The sequence below is a fragment of the Saimiri boliviensis genome, chromosome 4 (genome assembly GCF_048565385.1).
Source record: "Saimiri boliviensis isolate mSaiBol1 chromosome 4, mSaiBol1.pri, whole genome shotgun sequence".
Classification (NCBI taxonomy): domain Eukaryota; kingdom Metazoa; phylum Chordata; class Mammalia; order Primates; family Cebidae; genus Saimiri; species Saimiri boliviensis.
Window position 1 is genome coordinate 18,662,570 of NC_133452.1, and position 17,505 is coordinate 18,680,074.

The 17,505-nt window shown below is 45.5% G+C and overlaps 1 protein-coding gene across 2 annotated transcripts in view; it reads left to right on the forward strand.

The window, feature by feature from the left end:
- Positions 1 to 17,505, forward strand: part of ZBTB2 (zinc finger and BTB domain containing 2) — a 31,446-nt gene that overhangs the window by 191 nt on the left and 13,750 nt on the right. The window contains exon 1 of one of the 2 annotated variants that reach the window (XM_010331422.3): positions 352 to 423. The exons of the other annotated variant lie outside the window; for it this stretch is intronic. The gene's annotated coding sequence lies outside the window, so the exon portion shown is untranslated. Of the gene's footprint in view, positions 1 to 351; positions 424 to 17,505 lie in introns of those variants that run through there. 2 annotated transcript variants of the gene reach the window in all.

Here is a 17,505-nt window from a genome sequence, read left to right on the forward strand (position 1 = left end):
GGTTCCGACAGCGGCGGTGGCAACAAAGACGACGAATGACCCGCGTCCCAGAGCTCCGGGTGCAGGCAGGCAGAGGGCCTGGGCCACTCGGGGACCCGGTTCTGGGAAGCGAGGGCAGGGGCGCCTCGTGGGGGCGGCGGCGGCTGCGCCTGGCGCCGGGGCTCTGGCCGCCTGACAAAACCATCCCCCGGAGCCAGGCGGCGGCGAGTCGGCGGCGGCTCCATCCGGGGCCTTGCGGGGGGAGGGGACGGAAGCCGAGAGGGCGGGCGGCGGATCGGAGGGAGGGAGGAAGGGGAGGGGGGCGATTCGCGTTCCGTTCCCCGTGGCCGGTCCCTCCCTTCCCGCCGCCACCGCGAAGTGCGTCCCAGGCGGCGGCGGCCGGTGAGCGTCCCGCGCTGGAGTCCTGGGAGGCGGGCCCGTCAGGTGCGTAATCCTTTCGACGCCTCGCCGCCGCCTCCTGCTGCTACCGCCGCTGCTGCTTCGGCGGCAAGGCCGCGAGCTGCGGAAGTGGGTTTGGGGGAGGGGAGGGAGAAGGGAGGGGGAGGGGAGGGATCCGGTCCGACCGGAGCAGGCCCGGCCTCTCTGGCGCTTCTCCCAGCTGCAGCGGCTCCTACAGCTGCTGCCGCTACTGCTGCGGCTCCGCCTCCCGCTCGCGGGCGGGGGCGCGCACGCGCGCTTCCGGCTTCCTCGGGTCTCGCGCTGTCTCCGGCTCTCGCGCGCGCTCATCCTCTCTCCCTGTCTGGGCCACCCCCGCCCCCGGCGCCGGGGCTGTTGCGCCGGCGGGGCGTTGCGCACGGCGTAGGCGTCGGCATTGTGTTAAACTCCGCGGGACTTGGGGCGAGCGCGCGCGCGCACACGGGACTGATGGAAGTGGCGAGCGTGCGACGCGGCCGGAGTGCGTCGCCCCTCCCTCGCCTCAGCCCCTCGGGGACGGGGGCGGGGCCGGCGAGACCGGAGGGGCCCAGAGGGCCTCGGAGCCGCGCCCCGGCCCCGCCCCTGGCCGGGCACACGCCCCCTGGGGCGGGTGGGGCCATGTGGCCGTGGCGGCGCGCTGGGGCGGACTGGGGACGCGTCGGCCTCTTAGGCGCCGCCCTTGTCGCCCGCTTGCCCCAGCCCCGGGTGCTGAGCGTCTAGAGCCGGCGGCCTGGAGCTTCCGCCCGACGCGCGATCTGCGCCTGCGATAAGGCCCGGGCTGGCCCGGAGGGCGCTGTGGTTTCGGCTGCTTAGCCTCGGGGCGTGGGACCTGCGCGACCCTCACGCCTCGGCAGGGCTCCGAGGCCGGGAGGCTGCCTCTCTGGGTCGGCGTCGTTTTCTCGGTGCAGCGAAACCCTTAAACCATTCTTGTTTAAACAAAGCCGCAAGAGAGAAATGTTTAGCCAGAAGCTGCAAAGGAAGTTGGGTTTATGCTGCTTTTAGCTGGTAGTAAAAAAGGCAATAAAGAAGCCAGGGTAGCAGAGCAGGCGAGTGCCTGGGCCGGGGGAAGATGCAGCCACGCCTTTTACTGCAGGAACTTCCACCCGAAGACACGAACTCCTAATTATGCCTTGGGAATATAACCCGGCTCTTGCTTCCCGCCCCCACCAGCTGCATTGTTCATTAGCTCTTTCATCATACAGTGGGCCCACTGAGTTTGTGAGTCTTGATTCTATTCATTTTCGCAGGGTATTGTTTTAGTAAAATAAAGCGTAAAGGAGGTCAGAATTACCAGAACTCCAGGGGGCTCTGGATTTACAGAAACGTGCTGCCCTGTCCTTGCTAATGTAAAGCATCTATATATACAGACCCTGTTGGATCGCCAGGACGAGATGTACGCACTATTTAGCGTCGTAGTGTGAGAGCCCCCTGAAAGTTACAGAACTGGGACTATGCAATTTTAATTCTCATCTGTCTAATTTATCACAAGCCAAAATTAAATTCGTAAGGTAAATTTCACTGCATTCTGAATGACCTTGGTGTGTATCCAGAATGTTTTCAAACTGTTTTGGGTTTTGTTTTCGTTGAGACCGAGTCTCACTCTGTCACCCAGGCTGGAGTGCAGTGGCGTGATCTCGGCGCACTGTAGCCTCCGCCTGCCAGGTTCAAGCAATTCTCCTGCCTCAGCCTCCTGAGTAGCTGGGATTACAGGCGTACGCCACTACACGCGGCTAATTGTATTTTTAGTAGAGGCGAGGTTTCACCACGTTGGTTAGGCTGGTCTCGAACTCCTGACCTCGTGATCCACGCACCTCAGGCTCCCAAAGTGCTGGAGTTATAGGTGTGAGCAACCACACCTGGCCAAAAAGGTAATTTTTAAGAGCATTAATTTACCACTAGTAGTATATCCTCTTAAACTGGGCGTTTCTCATTTAATAAACTTGTGGTTTATCTGCTAGACAAAGAATTGGTCAGTTATTGAAGCCATCGTAAGTACAAGAAGTGATATGCCGGGTCCACACTACAGCGGAGTGTAGTCTACACCGCTAAAACACTGTCCTACAGTCCAAGTGCATACTTGCCAGTTTTCAAGCTTCTCTGCAAAGGGGATGCTCAGCAAACTACCACCAGCAGCAGAGAATAAATACTAAGCATGTTTTCAGTTACAGAATAAAAGCTGCCACGGTGACACCTGCTTTTTTATCTTAAACTTTAATATGAACTTCTCAGTTAACCTCCAAAATCTGCACTTTTTAGAAAAATGTGTTCATGGCCAGGCACAGTGGCACACACCTATAATCCCAGCACTTTGGGAGGCCAAGGCTGCGGGATTGCTTGAAGTCAAGAGTTCAAGACCAACCTGGGTAACATAGACCCCCATCTCTATTTAAAAAAAAAAGAAAGAAAATGTATTCACCTCAACCCTATAAAAAGATGTACTTTGTAATCCTGTGATTTCACGTTCACATGTCATGTCCCAGAGTAAGTGGATGTGCTTTCCCCAATTTGAGAATTACCAAAATAGAGAAAGAAACATCTAAAGCTCATCTGCAGCATTGGCCTGGGATCAGCTGCTTTAGAGGTGGCGACTGTCCTGCCAGCTCTTACTGTTTCTTGGAGCTTTGTCCCTACCCCGACTAACCTTTCCCTGTAGGAATTTGGAAAAGCTGGGCAAGTCCTATGGCACCAGGCTGCACAGGAAAGGAAGGTTGAAAGAACCGGTTTGCTGGTGGTTTTTTACCGTAAAATATCAGATGCACCTGGCAGAGGTCATTTATCATCACTTTTCCTATTTTCTTACACTCTTTTGAGTCTCCAAACATGACCCTGAAAACCTAAAACGGAGCTGAACATTTTTATTTCCCTGAAGAAAAAAAAAAAATGTAAACATTCTAAGCCTCAGACCGAGAATATTTCTAAAACCTTCTTTATGCTCAAGCACATTATAATTTTTACTAGCAAATTAAACTATTAAATAATTAAAATACTACTTTGAATTGATGGTAAATAAGATTCAGTATTTTTACAATGCTGATAGAGCCATTCAGATATGGAATCAGTAGCCATAGAACCCTTACAAGGAGTTGGCAGCCCAAGACATGTAGATCCATTTTAGAAGCCAATTTGGAGGCTCGTATTTATGCTCAAACTCATAATCCCCAGTTCACATGCTTGAGGTATATATACATCACATGCCTTTGAGTGTCACTTTAAGAAAGTTCAGTGTTCAAAGATAGGGAATTTGAAAAACACATGGCCGGGCGCGGTGGCTCAAGCCTGTAATCCCAGCACTTTGGGAGGCCGAGGCGGGTGGATCACGAGGTCGAGAGATCGAGACCATCCTGGTCAACATGGTGAAACCCCGTCTCTACTAAAAATACAAAAAATTAGCTGGGCATGGTGGCACGTGCCTGTAATCCCAGCTACTCAGGAGGCTGAGGCAGGAGAATTGCCTGAACCCAGGAGGCGGAGGTTGCAGTGAGCCGAGATCGCGCCATTGCACTCCAGCCTGGGTAACAAGAGCGAAACTCCGTCTCAAAAAAAAAAAAAAAGAAAAGAAAAGAAAAAAAGAAAAACACTTGTATGTATCTGGCTAAGTCCTTAGGGAAACGATTTTTTACTTTTGTAAGAGATTTTAGTATACTGTTCTCTTAATAGTGTGCCCCACTAAGTTCTGCACCAAGCAGGGTAAGCGTCAGAATCCTCTGAAATGATCTCAAAGTGTGCGTGTTCTCCTGCACCAGGATAGTCATTTAGGTTTTTCTGAGTCCCTAAAGTGATTGTGAACAGTGGTTGTCTTAAGTGTGGTCGGCAGATCCTTTTGAAGCCCCAGGATCCTTTGAGGATTCGGTAGGGTCAAAACTATTGTCACAGTAATATAATACTAAGTTGTTACGGTCTTTTCGTCTGTGTTGACAAAATGTGTTGACACTGAGAAGATCTGCTTAATTCAGTGAGTCTACATTTTCCAAAAAACCAATGGATGATGTCAAAAATCATGAGTGGAGGCTGGGTGCTGTGGCTCACGCTTGTAATCCCAGCACTTTGGGAGGCTGAGGAGGGCAGATCATAAGTTCAGGAAATTGAGACCATCCTGGCCAATGTGGTGAAACCAAGTCTCTACTACAAATACAAAAATTAGCTGGGCATGGTGGCTCGTACCTGTAATCCCAGCTACTCGGGAGGCTGAGGCAGCAGAATCACTTGAACCTGGGTGGTGGAGGTTGCAGTGAGCCAAGATTGCACCACTGCACTCCAGCCTGGTGACAGAGCAAGACTCTGTCTCAAAAAAAAAAAAAAAAAAAAAAAAAAAATCATGAGTGGATAAATTATCCATTGAAAGTGGATAGACAAATGAATTTTACTGTAATACAGTAGGAAAAGTTATTATCTAGTTCTATATTGCACAACCAACTTTTAAGAAAGTTCCACTTGTCAAGTTTTGGTATAATATCAAAGAAGACTATTCACAATTACCTGAAAAGACTATTAAAATACTTCTCCTTTTTCTAACTACATGAGTAGGTGAGGCTGGATTTTCTTCAATACTCAACCAAAAGAGTAAGTTGAGGAGTAAATACAAAATCCAGTTGTCTTTTATTAAAGAGAATTACAAAAATGTAAAAAGATACCATTTTGTTGTTTTAGAAAATTAATCATTTTTTCATAAAAATGTTCTGTACATTAACTTGTAATGGGTTTATTGTTGTTTTAACTGAAATATTTCTAAAATTTCTCCATTTTAATTTCTAATATAGTAAATATCAATAGTTAAAATCCATGTAAACATATAACTGATGTTCTTAATAATTTTTAAGACCATTAAGGGATCCCAGTACCAAAAAGTTTGAGAAGCTCTGCTCTAAAATGTGGAAACATATGAAGACTTTGAGTTAAACACATTTGAAACTCACTTGTGTTATACCCTGAACTACATGTGTAGGTGATTATATTTTATTCAAATTAATTTTACAAATCATCAGGTGGTATATAAAAAATGGAGGCAATCTCTACTCTGGTGGATTATTAGAAGCAGATTTTTTTGTTTGTTTGTTTTTGTTTTTGTTTTTGTTTTGAGACAGGGTCTCACTCTGTTGTTCAGGCTAGCATGCAGTTGTATGACTGCGGCTCACAGCAGCCTCAACCTCCCTGGTGCAAGCGGTCCTCCCATCTCAGCCTCCTGGGTAGCTGGGACCGTGGGCACATGCCACCACAGTCAGCTAATTTTCTTTTTATAGAGACAGGGACTTGTCATTTTGCAAAGGCTGGTCTCTTGGGTCTCCAAGGCCCACCTTGGCCTCCCAAAGTGCTGGGATTACACAGGTGAGCCGCTGTCCCCAGCCCAGATTAGTGTTTTAATTTTGCTGTGTGTCATCATTTGTATGTTTCCGTCAGGTTGATTGTAGCATAATGCCTTTAGAATTATTACTTTAATATGAACCCTTTATTAGCCATAAATTTCTGACCTACTTCTGTTTGACACTCAAGATGTCCCTGAATTGCTTCCTTACGGCCCCAACACATTTGGAAACTAAAAACTAATTTAAATGTAAACATAAGGTAAATATAATTGAAAAGAGGAGTATTTTACAGATGCAGTGCTTTTTAACATGAAAAGAAGTGCTGTTAGTTTATGCCCCTCTCTTTCCTAATTACTATGGAAGAGCGTTGACTAAGGAAATGCTAAGAAAAAAAATGCCAATCCGTGGTCATAACTAAATAAGATGCATTTTCTACCTTCAAAATAGATTTTAAAATGTATTAAAATTCAAATGACCAGCCTCATTCAGGTTTACCTCATGGGCCCTCCAATGTTAATTATTAATAATAGTAATTGAAAAACAGCTTTTCATCCTGGTAAGTGGTCTAAACTACTTGAAAGAATCAATCTTACTTGTGGGTAATGCTTCTACTGTTACTGATTGTCCTTTGCATTACAATACTCATTTATGCTTTACTTAAATAAAATCAAGGACTTCAGAGGACCCTTTTAGTGCCCTTAAAATGGGTAGAATAAGTGGTGTTGAGTGTCTTAGAACAGCTATTATCTCTAAAAACTGAATCAACAATTTCCAAATGCTGTTTTGGTCTCCTGTTCTTACACTGAAAATGAAGGAGGAACTTAGGTTGTCAAAATATAGCATGATTATATGTGTCCCATTCTGCACCTCCAGAAGGATGAGTGACTTGCTTACGGATCAGCCCACCTGTGCTCTGTGATGGAAACTGAAAGCAAGTGACAGCTGGGTGGTCAGTGTCCCATTAGCAATGTAGGAAACAGTGGTGACGGTGAAAACCAAAGCAGTAAATAATCTAAAAGGCCATTTGTATTTGGCTTTAGGAAGTGTTTTTTTTATTTTTTTTCAACCTGAGTATGTCTTATAGTCTCTGAATTTACTTAAGGAAAGTAAAAGCTTTGTACACATACATACACAGAAAGAAGGCATTCCATGAAAACCCATTTATAGGCACTGCCTCTTCTCTCCAAGTGCTACTTTCCTTCAGGTCCTCTCAGCTCACTATTCTAACTTAGGAAAGACAAATGACTTTTTTTGTTTGTTTTTGTTTTTGTTTTCAGTGGTTTTTTTTTTTTTTTTTTTTTTTAAGTTCATTTACAGCGTTAAATGGTTGGGGATTTTACATAGGTCTACTGTTTCATGTCCTGGTTGTTGGTCCTTTGTGACTAGGATCAGTAAGAACTTTTCGGATTGCTCTGTGGAGCAAGGTAGTGGAGTGGAGACAGCATGAACTGTATGTCCAGAAGACCGGAGCTCAGTCCTGACTCTTATTCATTGACAATTTTAACCTCTGTGAACTACAGTGTAGTGATTTAAGGACATGGCTTTTCCAAAGACTCAGACAAATCACAGTTAGGACTTCCAAGCTCCGGACCAGTGTAACCAATATATACTCTGCATCTCCACTTGGGTGTCTCAGAAGTATCTCAAACCCAGCGTGTGAACCTAACCTCCTGCTCTTCCCCACCAAACTGGTTATTTGCCCTGTGTTCTCTCCTGTTGGAGAGGACCAAGATTACCCAGTTATACAAATAAGAAGTCTAGGAGTCATTTTGGACACTTTGGTCTTCTCTATCCTCCTTCATCGGAGCCATGAACCAGGTCTGTTGTTTTGTTATCTTCTAAATATGTTTTGAATCCTGTCAGTCTTATAGTCTCTGAATTTTGACCACTAGCAGTTGTCCCCTCCAGACCGCTTTCCAGCAGATCTTCACTTGCCCACTTGTTACCCCCTCCTCCCCAGTTTGATTAGTTCTGCAATCTGTACATTGCGGAGATCCCATCAAGTCACCATGCTTAAAATCTCCTTGGGTGGCTTTCCATTGCTTTTAATATACGGACCAAAATCCTTAACATGACATCTGTCTCCATCCTCATTCTTCCCTGGCTCTTTTCCCTTCAAGGTTATTGTGAATTATAAAGCACTATTTAGAAATTAATTGTTAGCATGAAGAAACACAAGGTAGTATTTTTAAATTGAAAAATTGTTCCAAAATCTAGCAGGTGCTAAACTGATGAGAATTTTTTAGGTCAATCCTGGTTAACTAGAAACTTACCTTTTACCCCAGTTACCCAGCTGTTGGAAGGCCAAGTCTTGACTGGAACTCAGCACTCTTCTCTTCCTGGAGCATCTCCTTATTAATTTACCTAACAAATACTAAACCCTAGGCCGTATGCAAAGCACGTGGGATAAAATAGTAAATGATAAGGAAGATTTGTTGCCAGCTTAACAGAAGCATCAGGCAATGTATATAAACTGGCTCGTTCACAGATGCTCCAGCGCAAGGAGAGCATGAGGGGCAGGGTCGGTGGGTGGGTGGGGGTCTCATGGTCAGTTCCTCTGAAAGCAGTGTGTTCAAAATCCTGGAGCAGAGGTTCTAAGCCTGTGTTCAGATGGGCCCCCTTCCCCTGACCCTTCAGAGCTCAGGGTGCTGAGCTGCCTAGCCTTGAGAGTGAAGCTTTTGAGCAGTTAAGTATTGTACGTTGTCAAGAGCCAAATCATCACCAGGGTGCTCAGGACCTTCTAGGAGAGGAAACTCCCATTCCTTAACTTAGCTTATCCAGAAGTCCCAAAGTAAGTGAAATAACATCTTATTTGTCTCCATTATCAACATACTCAGATGAAACTGGATTTTTAATAATGCTTGTATTTCAAAACAAGTTGGACCCTTGATCCTTTCGTAGAAATCACCAAACCGACAATCTCATATCAAGAAAATAATTAGCTGGGCAAGGTGACATGCACTTCTAGTCCCAGCTACTCAGGAGGCTGAGGTGGGAGGACCACTTGAACCCAGGAGTTCAAGACCAACCTGGGCAACATACCAAGACCCCATATTAAAAAATAGATAACAAGCCAGGCACAGTGGCTCACGCCTGTAATCCCAGCACTTTGGGAGGCTGAGGCAGGCAGATCACCTGAGGTCGAGAGTTCGAGACCAGCCTGACCAATATGGAGAAACCCTGTCTTAACTAAAAATACAAAACTTGCCAGGCGTGGTGGTGCATGCCTGTAATCTAACTACTCGATAAGCTGAGGCAGGAGAATAGTTTGAACCTGGGAGGCAGAGGTTGCAGTGAGCCGAGATCTCGCCATTGCACTACAGTCTGGACAAGAAGAGCAAAACTCTGACTCAAAAGAAAATAAAATAGATACAATTTAATGTATTAAAGTAAAATTTTATATTGTAATTTGTTTGCATTAGAAAAAAATTTTTTTCTGGCCAGGCATGATGGGTCACACTTGTAATCCCAGCACTTTGGAAGGCTCAGGTAGGTGAATCACAGGGTCAAGAGTTAGAGATCATCCTGGCCAATATGGTGAAACACCGTCTCTACTAAAAATACAACAAAATTAGCCGGGCGTGGTGAAGCACGGCTATAGTCCCAGCTACTCGAGAAGCTGAGGCAGAATGACTTGAACCCAGGAGGTGGAGGTTGCAGTGAGCCAAGTTCACGCTACTGCAGTGCAGCCTGGTGACAGAGCAAGACTGCATCTCAAAAAAAGAAAGAAAAATAGTTTTTCAGGGCTGGGTATAGTGACTCAAGCCTGTAGTTCCAGCACTTTGGAAGGCTAAGGCTGGTGGATCACCTGAGGTCAGGAGTTGAAGACCAGCTTGGCTAACATGGTAAAACCTGTCTCTACTAAAAATACAAAAAATTAACTGGGTATGGTGGCAGGTACCTGTAATCCCAGCTACCCGGGAGACTGAGGCAGGAAAATCACTGGAAGCCAGCCTAGAAGGTGGAGGTTGCAGGGAGCCGAGATGGCGCGCCGTTGTATTCCAGCCTGGGCAACAAGAGCAAAATTCTGTCTCCAAAAAAAAAAGAAAGAAAAATATTTTTTCATACATAGTCATGTATCCATAAAAATATTTCAGTCAGTGAAAAACCACATGTACAACAATGGTCCCATAAGTTTATAATACCATGTTTTTATGTACCTTTTTTGTGTTTAGCTGTTTAGATGCAAAAATACTTAACCATTGTGTTATAACTGCCTACAGTACAGTAACATGCTGTCCAAGTTTGTAGCCTAGGAGCACTAGATTACCGTATAGCCTAGGCCTGTGTAGTAGGCTATACCAACTAGGTTTGTGCAAGTACCTTTCTGATGTTCACACAGTGACAAAATTGGCTGACGATGCATTTCTCAGAACATATCTCTGTTGTTAAGCAAGGCATGACTGCATTGAATATAGAGACACCTGTCCTTCCTCTGGGGGGATATGCTGACATTGTGTCATGTCTATTCATTTATGTATAAGAGCCTCCCTGTCCCTACCAGGTTTGTGAATATTTCATGTCTTTGCTGGCAAAGTAAAGAGGGAGCAACACTCTGCTGGAGCCCTAGTTTAGAGGTTTGTTTTTAGTAGGTCTGTGAAATCAGAAAGCCTGGAAAGCATTAATTTAGGTTAGCACCAGAGCATGGAATGCAGAGTAAGCAACCGCTAGATGGTGTGGGACCCGGGAAGAGGTGCAGTGGAACTGGGGTTTTAGCCTAGCGACAGTAAGGAACCACAGGAGCATTTGACTGATCGATCGATCGATTGATTGATTTAAGATGGAGTCTCTGTTGCCCAGGCTGGAGTGTAGTGGCACCATCTCGGCTCACTGCAACCTCCACTTGCCAGGTTCAAGCGATTCTCCTGCCTCAGCCTCTCCAGTAGCTGGGATTACAGGCATATGCCACCATACCAGGCTAATTTTTACATTTTTAGTAGAAATAGGGTTTCACCATGTTGAACAGGCTGGTCTCAAACTCCTGACCTCAGATGATCTACCTGCCTCAGCCTCTCAAAGTGCTGGGATTACAGGCTTGAGCCACTGTGCCCAGCCCACAGGAGGATATTAAGCAGGTGACATCAGTTTTGCCCTTTCGAAAGGTCATTCTGGCTACTGTGTGCTGGATGTGTGGAGGAGGCCAGAACTGGAGCCGGAGAGATGAGTTGGGAGGTGAGGCTAAAGTGAGGCAGGAGAGTAAGAAGTTTCAGTTAATGGCACTTGGGGGCTGATGTGAGGAGTGAGAGAATGGAGGCCTGAGGATGAACTGAGATTTCTGGCTTGGTCAGAGGGTAGAAATGGGGCCCTGCACTCGCCAGGGAATACAGAGGGAGCAGATGTGTGTCCCTGGTTTTTATTGTCCTTTTGGGTAAATGGCAGTGAGAGGGCAGGGAGGAATTGAGTTTTACCTAAATCAAGTTTGAAGTTCCTGTGGGACCGCCAAGGAGAAGTGAGAGAGATCACCAAAGAGAGGCTGCAGAATGAGGAGTGGGCTGGGGACCAGGCGCAGAGGAGACCAGCAAGAGGAACCCTGGATGGGGATTAAAATAGAACAGCCTGTGGTGAGCCCAAAACCGGAGAGCAGTAGCCTGAAAGCCAGAGACCAAAGATTTATCAAAACGGGAGGAAGAGTTTGAAATCCCGCAAAGAGGTTGAGTAAAAGCCACTAAGTCCCTAAGGCAGGGAGCAAGGTCCTCAGTGACCTTGGCGAGCAGAGCCGGGCAGGAACCGGCCTGGAGGTGGAAGAGCAGACAGACATTTCCACAAGAGAGGGCCAGCCCCAGCTGATCCATCCACCAGGAGGCCAGGGCCCCAGCCGACGCATTTTGGGCCAGTTGAGCGCCTCATGGAAAGGGAGGCCGTGATGAGAAGAAGAGAGATTTTTTTAAAAGGCAGTGCTGTCACTGGGCAGAGGCCGGGTGGGGCTCATGGTGCCTCCTCCACCCTTTTGCCCCATTTCCTCAGGGAGTTCACATGTGGAACAGTCTAGGGGTTTTGGTTTTGGTTTTCTTTTTGAGAAAGGTTTTCTGGTCTCCAAAATAAGATATTTGTTCCAGTTGATCTCTGTGAATTTCCCCCTTGTGAATTTCGGCATGCGACTTGTTCTGATTTTCTGCCTTTTAGTCTGTTTCTTCATTTCTCTGAGTCATGCACATGTATGCTTTCCCCTGTATTTGAATACTTATGTTCAGCGTGTTTCCTTATCTAGGAGGTGTTCCTAAATTGACATTCTAAAGTAACTGGTAGACTCCCTTAAAAAGCATTGAGCAATTCTATCATTCTTCATTCTTACGGTCTGAATAGAATGCTTATGTGAGTTTGTTTATGGAAAGAGAGGGAGCCATATAGTTTGCTCTATCGAAAGAAATAACATATACCCATTAATGTAAAAACCAAAACCTCAAAATCCTGCTATAAAATACTGATAAATTCCATGGCATTAAAACATAAAATTATATTTGTCAAAATCTCTATAAACAAATGCAAAGAAAGTGAGAAATTATTAGCAACATATGTGACACAGGGCCCATTTTCCTTATATACAGGGTTTTATAGATTTCTTTTTTTTTTTTTTTTGAGTTGGAGTCTCGCTTTGTTGCCCAGGCTGGAGTGCAGTGGCACAGTCTCGGCTCACTGCAACCTCTGCCTCCCAGGTTCAAGCGATTCTCCTCCCTCAGCCCCGCAGCCTCCTGAGTGAATAGCTGGGATTACAGGTGCACACCACCACACCCAGCTAATTTTTTATATTTTTAGTAGAGATGGTGTTTCACCATGTTGGCCAGGCTGGTCTCGAACTCATGACCTTGTGATCTGCCCATCTCAGCCTCCCAAAGTGCTGGGATTACAGGTGTGAGCTACCTCATCCATCCTTTTTTTTTTTTTTTTTTTTTTTTGAGACAAGAATCTGACTCTGTTTCCCAGGCTAGAGTTTGTGGTGCTGACACAGCTCACAGCAGCCTTAACCCCCTGGGCGCAAGTGATCCTCCCACTTCAGCTTCTGAAATAGCTAGGGTCACAGGTGTGTGCCACCGTGCCTGGCTATTTTTTTAATTTTTTGTAGAGATGGGGCGGGGAGGTTCTCTCCATGTTGCCCAGTCTGGTCTTGAACTCCTGGGCTTCAGCAGTCCTCCCACCTTGGCCCCCCAATGTGCTAGGATTAGAGGCGTAAGCCACCAAACCTGGCCTGGTTTTATTAAATTGATAAGAAAAAGGCAATCGAATAAGAAAATGAGCAGAGTTCATGAAGAGATACTAAAGGAAATACAGATGGTCAACAAATATAAAAATAAGCTTTACGGCCGGGCGCGGTGGCTCAAGCCTGTAATCCCAGCACTTTGGGAGGCCGAGGCGGGTGGATCACGAGGTCGAGAGATCGAGACCATCCTGGTCAACATGGTGAAACCCCGTCTCTACTAAAAATACAAAAAATTAGCTGGGCATGGTGGCACATGCCTGTAATCCTAGCTACTCAGGAGGCTGAGGCAGGAGAATTGCTTGAACCCAGGAGGCGGAGGTTGCGGTGAGCCGAGATCGCGCCATTGCACTCCAGCCTGGGTAACAAGAGCGGAACTCCGTCTCAAAAAAAAAAAAAAAAAAAAAAAAAATAAGCTTTATTTCCTCATTAAAGCCATACAATGTAAAAAAAGCCATATTGGCAAAGAATACCAAGTATTAACTAGAATATGGACAAAAAGAGTAAGGGTAAAGGTGGATAGAAAAATATCACATTTTGTGTGTCCATAATATTTGAATCTTTTGTAATAAGTATATATACTTAAAAGCCGCAAAAATATCCGGGTGCGGTGGCTCAAGCCTGTAATCCCAGCACTTTGGGAGGCCGAGGCGGGTGGATCACGAGGTCAAGAGATCGAGACCATCCTGGTCAACATGGTGAAACCCCGTCTCTACTAAAAATACAAAAAATTAGCTGGGCATGGTGACGTGTGCCTGTAATCCCAGCTACTCAGGAGGCTGAGGCAGGAGAATTGCCTGAACCCAGGAGGCGGAGGTTGCGGTGAGTCGAGATCGTGCCATTGCACTCCAGCCTGGGTAACAAAAGTGAAACTCCGTCTCAAAAAAAAAAAAAAAAAAAGCAGCAAAAATAATATTAATTTAAAACAAACACACACACTTTCATATAGCACGTTCTAGCTAATCAAGTGAATCCTAGTCTAAAGTCTGCTTTTTCTTTTTTTTTTTTTTTTTGAGGCAGAGTTTCGCTCTTGTTACCCAGGCTGGAGTGCAATGGCGCGATCTCGGCTCACCGCAACCTCCGCCTCCTGGGTTCAGGCAATTCTCCTGCCTCAGCCTCCTGAGTAGCTGGGATCACAGGCACGCGCCACCATGCGCAGCTAAGTTTTTGTATTTTTAGTAGAGACGGGGTTTCACCTTGTTGACCAGGATGGTCTCGATCTCTTGACCTCATGATCCACCCACCTCGGCCTCCCAAAGTGCTGGGATTACAGGCGTGAGCCACCGCTCCCGGCCTAAAGTCTGCTTTTTCAATGTACTGGTTCTGTAAGCTTGGCTAAGCCACCTACCCTCTCTCACCCTATTTTCTCATTTATAAATATGGGTAGCAATACTTCAAATATCTCAAATAGGTTGATATGAAATTAAATTAATTGCATATGTAAATCATGGCCAATAGTCGCACTCCATAAAAAACAATTCTTGGAAAAAAACAGTCCCATCAAAAAATGGGCAAAGGATACGAACAGATACTTCTCAAAAGGAAACATTTATGCAGCCAACAAACATATGAAAAAAAGCTCATCATCACTGAGAAATGCAAATCAAAACCACAATGAGAAGTGAAAATGAAAACCACCATCTCACGCCAGTTAGAATGGTGATGATTAAAAAGTTAGGAGACAACAGATGCTGGAGAGGATATAGAGAAATAGGAATGCTTTTACACTGTTGGTGGGAGTGTAAATTAGTTCAACTGTTGTGGAAGACAGTGTGGCAATTCCTCAAGGATCTAGGACCAGGAATACCCAGGGCCACAGGTGTGTGGCCTAGGAATCCCAGCAATTTGACCCAGCAATCCCATTACTGGTATATACCCAAAGAATTATAAGTCATTCTATTATAAAGGCATTGTTCACAATAGCAAAGACTTGGAACCAACCCAAATGCCCATCAATGATAGACTGGTTAAAGAAAATGTGGCACATACACACCATGGAATACTATGCAGCAATACAAAAAGATGAGTTTATGCCTTTTGCAGGGACATGGATGAAGCTGGAAACCATGATTCTCAGCAAATTAACACAGAAACAGAAAACCAAACACCGCATGTTCTCACTCATAAGTAGGAGTTGAACAATGAGAACACATGGACACAGGGAGAGGAACATCAGACACTGGGGCCTGTCAGTGGGTTGGGGGCTTAGGGGAGGGTTAGCATTAGGAGAAATACCTAATGTAGATGATGGGGTGATAGATGCAGCCAACCACCAAGGCACGTATGTAATGAACCTGGATGTTCTGCACATGTACTCCAGAACTTAAAGCATAATTTAAAATAAATAAATAACAATTCTCTCTCTTTTTTTTTTTTTGAGATGGAGTTTCGCCATTGTTATCCAGACTGGAGTGCAATGGCACAATCTCGGCTCACCGCAACCTCCGCTTCCTGGGTTCAAGCAATTCTCCTGCCTCAGCCTCCTGAGTAGCTGGGACTACAGGCACGTGCCACCATGCCCAGCTAATTTTTGTAATTTTAGTAGAGACGGGGTTTTGTCTTGTTGACCAGGATGGTCTCGATCTCTTGACCTCGTGATCCACCCGCCTCAGCCTCCCAAAGTGCTGGGATTATAGGCGTGAGCCACCGTGTCCGGCCTAACAATTCTCATCATTATCATGAAAGGATAAATAGTAACATGTTCCTGTACTTGAAGCAGCTGTTGATGAGTGTGACCTCAAGCTGCCTAAATATATATGTACAGATGATCAGAGTCAGAGGACATGGCAGGGAGCATATCACAGTTGGGTCTCAGAGGATTTTTTTTTTTTTTTTTTTTAAGAGAAAAGCAGATTAGTAAGATGGAAAAGAAGTATTCTGGCACTTCACAGAGAATAACCTTGAAGACAAGCTTCTAAGTTATGTCTTGGTAGAGGTCAGGTTAGAGTGATGTTTCTCTGAAATCCAGGTTACTTTTGCAACCCAGCAACATCTCTGGCTTTCATCATGAGCCCCATGCCTTTGCTGTGCCTCCCCTTCCTAACCTGAGTGCTTTCACGTTCTCTGACGTACACAGAAGGTAGTGGGGAAACTGATCCATACCATCTGTTTGCATGAGACAACAGTCTAGGTCTTTATACTTAAATGAGTTGCAAAATTGGATGACTCTCCTATCTCATGCTTGGATATGACTCATGGTAGGTAGAAAATGTAAAATTTGACAATCTGGGTTCCTGATTTGTGACCTGATAAGTCTCTTAAAGTATTATTCCATTACGTTTGTCTATTTTAGGGCATACTTGTTAATTTCTGAATCTGCCTGAACATCCCTAGAGCAGGAAAGAGAGTAGGAAGCCCAGCATCTGCTGATTAAGAATTGCTGTGAGCAGGGCGCGGTGGCTCAAGCCTGTAATCCCAGCACTTTGGGAGGCCGAGGCGGGTGGATCACGAGGTCAAGAGATCGAGACCATCCTGGTCAACATGGTGAAACCCCGTCTCTACTAAAAATACAAAAAATTAGCTGGGAATGGTGACGCATGCCTGTAATCCCAGCTACTCAGGAGGCTGAGGCAGGAGAATTGCCTGAGCCCAGGAGGCAGAGGTTGCGGTGAGCCGAGATCACACCATTGCACTCCAGCCTGGGTAACAAGAGCGAAACTCTGTCTCAAAAAAAAAAAAAAAAAAAAAAGAATTGCTGTGAATGGCTGGTCCAAAGGTAGTGAGCTATCTCAATTGATTTTTGAGTTACAGATCAAACTCCTTGTTCTGCTTTATTCTCCCTTCTCACTACTGCACTTGACTAGTCTAAAAAACAAAAATGAAATAAAAGTTTTTAAAAGTTGCTGTGGGTCTGCTTTCATTTTTTTAAGCTTATTGATCATGCATTCTCCACAGTGCATGCTTAATTCTGAAGTTAAGCATACTCACTTTTTAAAAATGTAGTCAATTAATTAATGTGTAGTAGGCTTTTAAAAATTGAACTTGGCCAGGCGCAGTGTCTCACCCCTGTAATCCCAGCACTTCACCCAACACCTCCAGAACTTTACCTCAGAGTAGAGTAACTCCAGCACTCCACCTCGGAGTAATCCCAGCACTGCACCTCAGAGGCTGAAGCGGGTGGCTTACCTGAGGTCAGATGTTCACACCAGCCTGGCCAACACGGTGAAACCCCGTCTCTACTGACAATACAAAAAATGTTTAGCCAGGTGTGGTGGCAGGCATCTATAATCCCAACTACTCAGGAGGCTGAGGCAGGAGAATCACTTGAACCCAGGAAGTGGAGGTTGTAGTGAGCAAAGATCGCATCATTGCACTGCAGCCTGGGCTACAGGAGTGAAACTCCATCTCAAAAAAAAAAAAAAGTTGAACTTGATTTTGAGATCATTACAGATTCACATGCAGCTGCAAGAAATAATACGGAGATCCCATAACCCTTTACCCAGTTTCCCCTAATAGAAACATTTTACAAAAAACTATAGTAGAGTGTCACAGCCAGGATTTTGACATGTAGAACATTTCTGTCACCACAAGGAGCCCTCATGTTGCCCTTCCATAGCCATGCCCACCCCCTACCCCACACCCTACCACCACTAGTCTGTT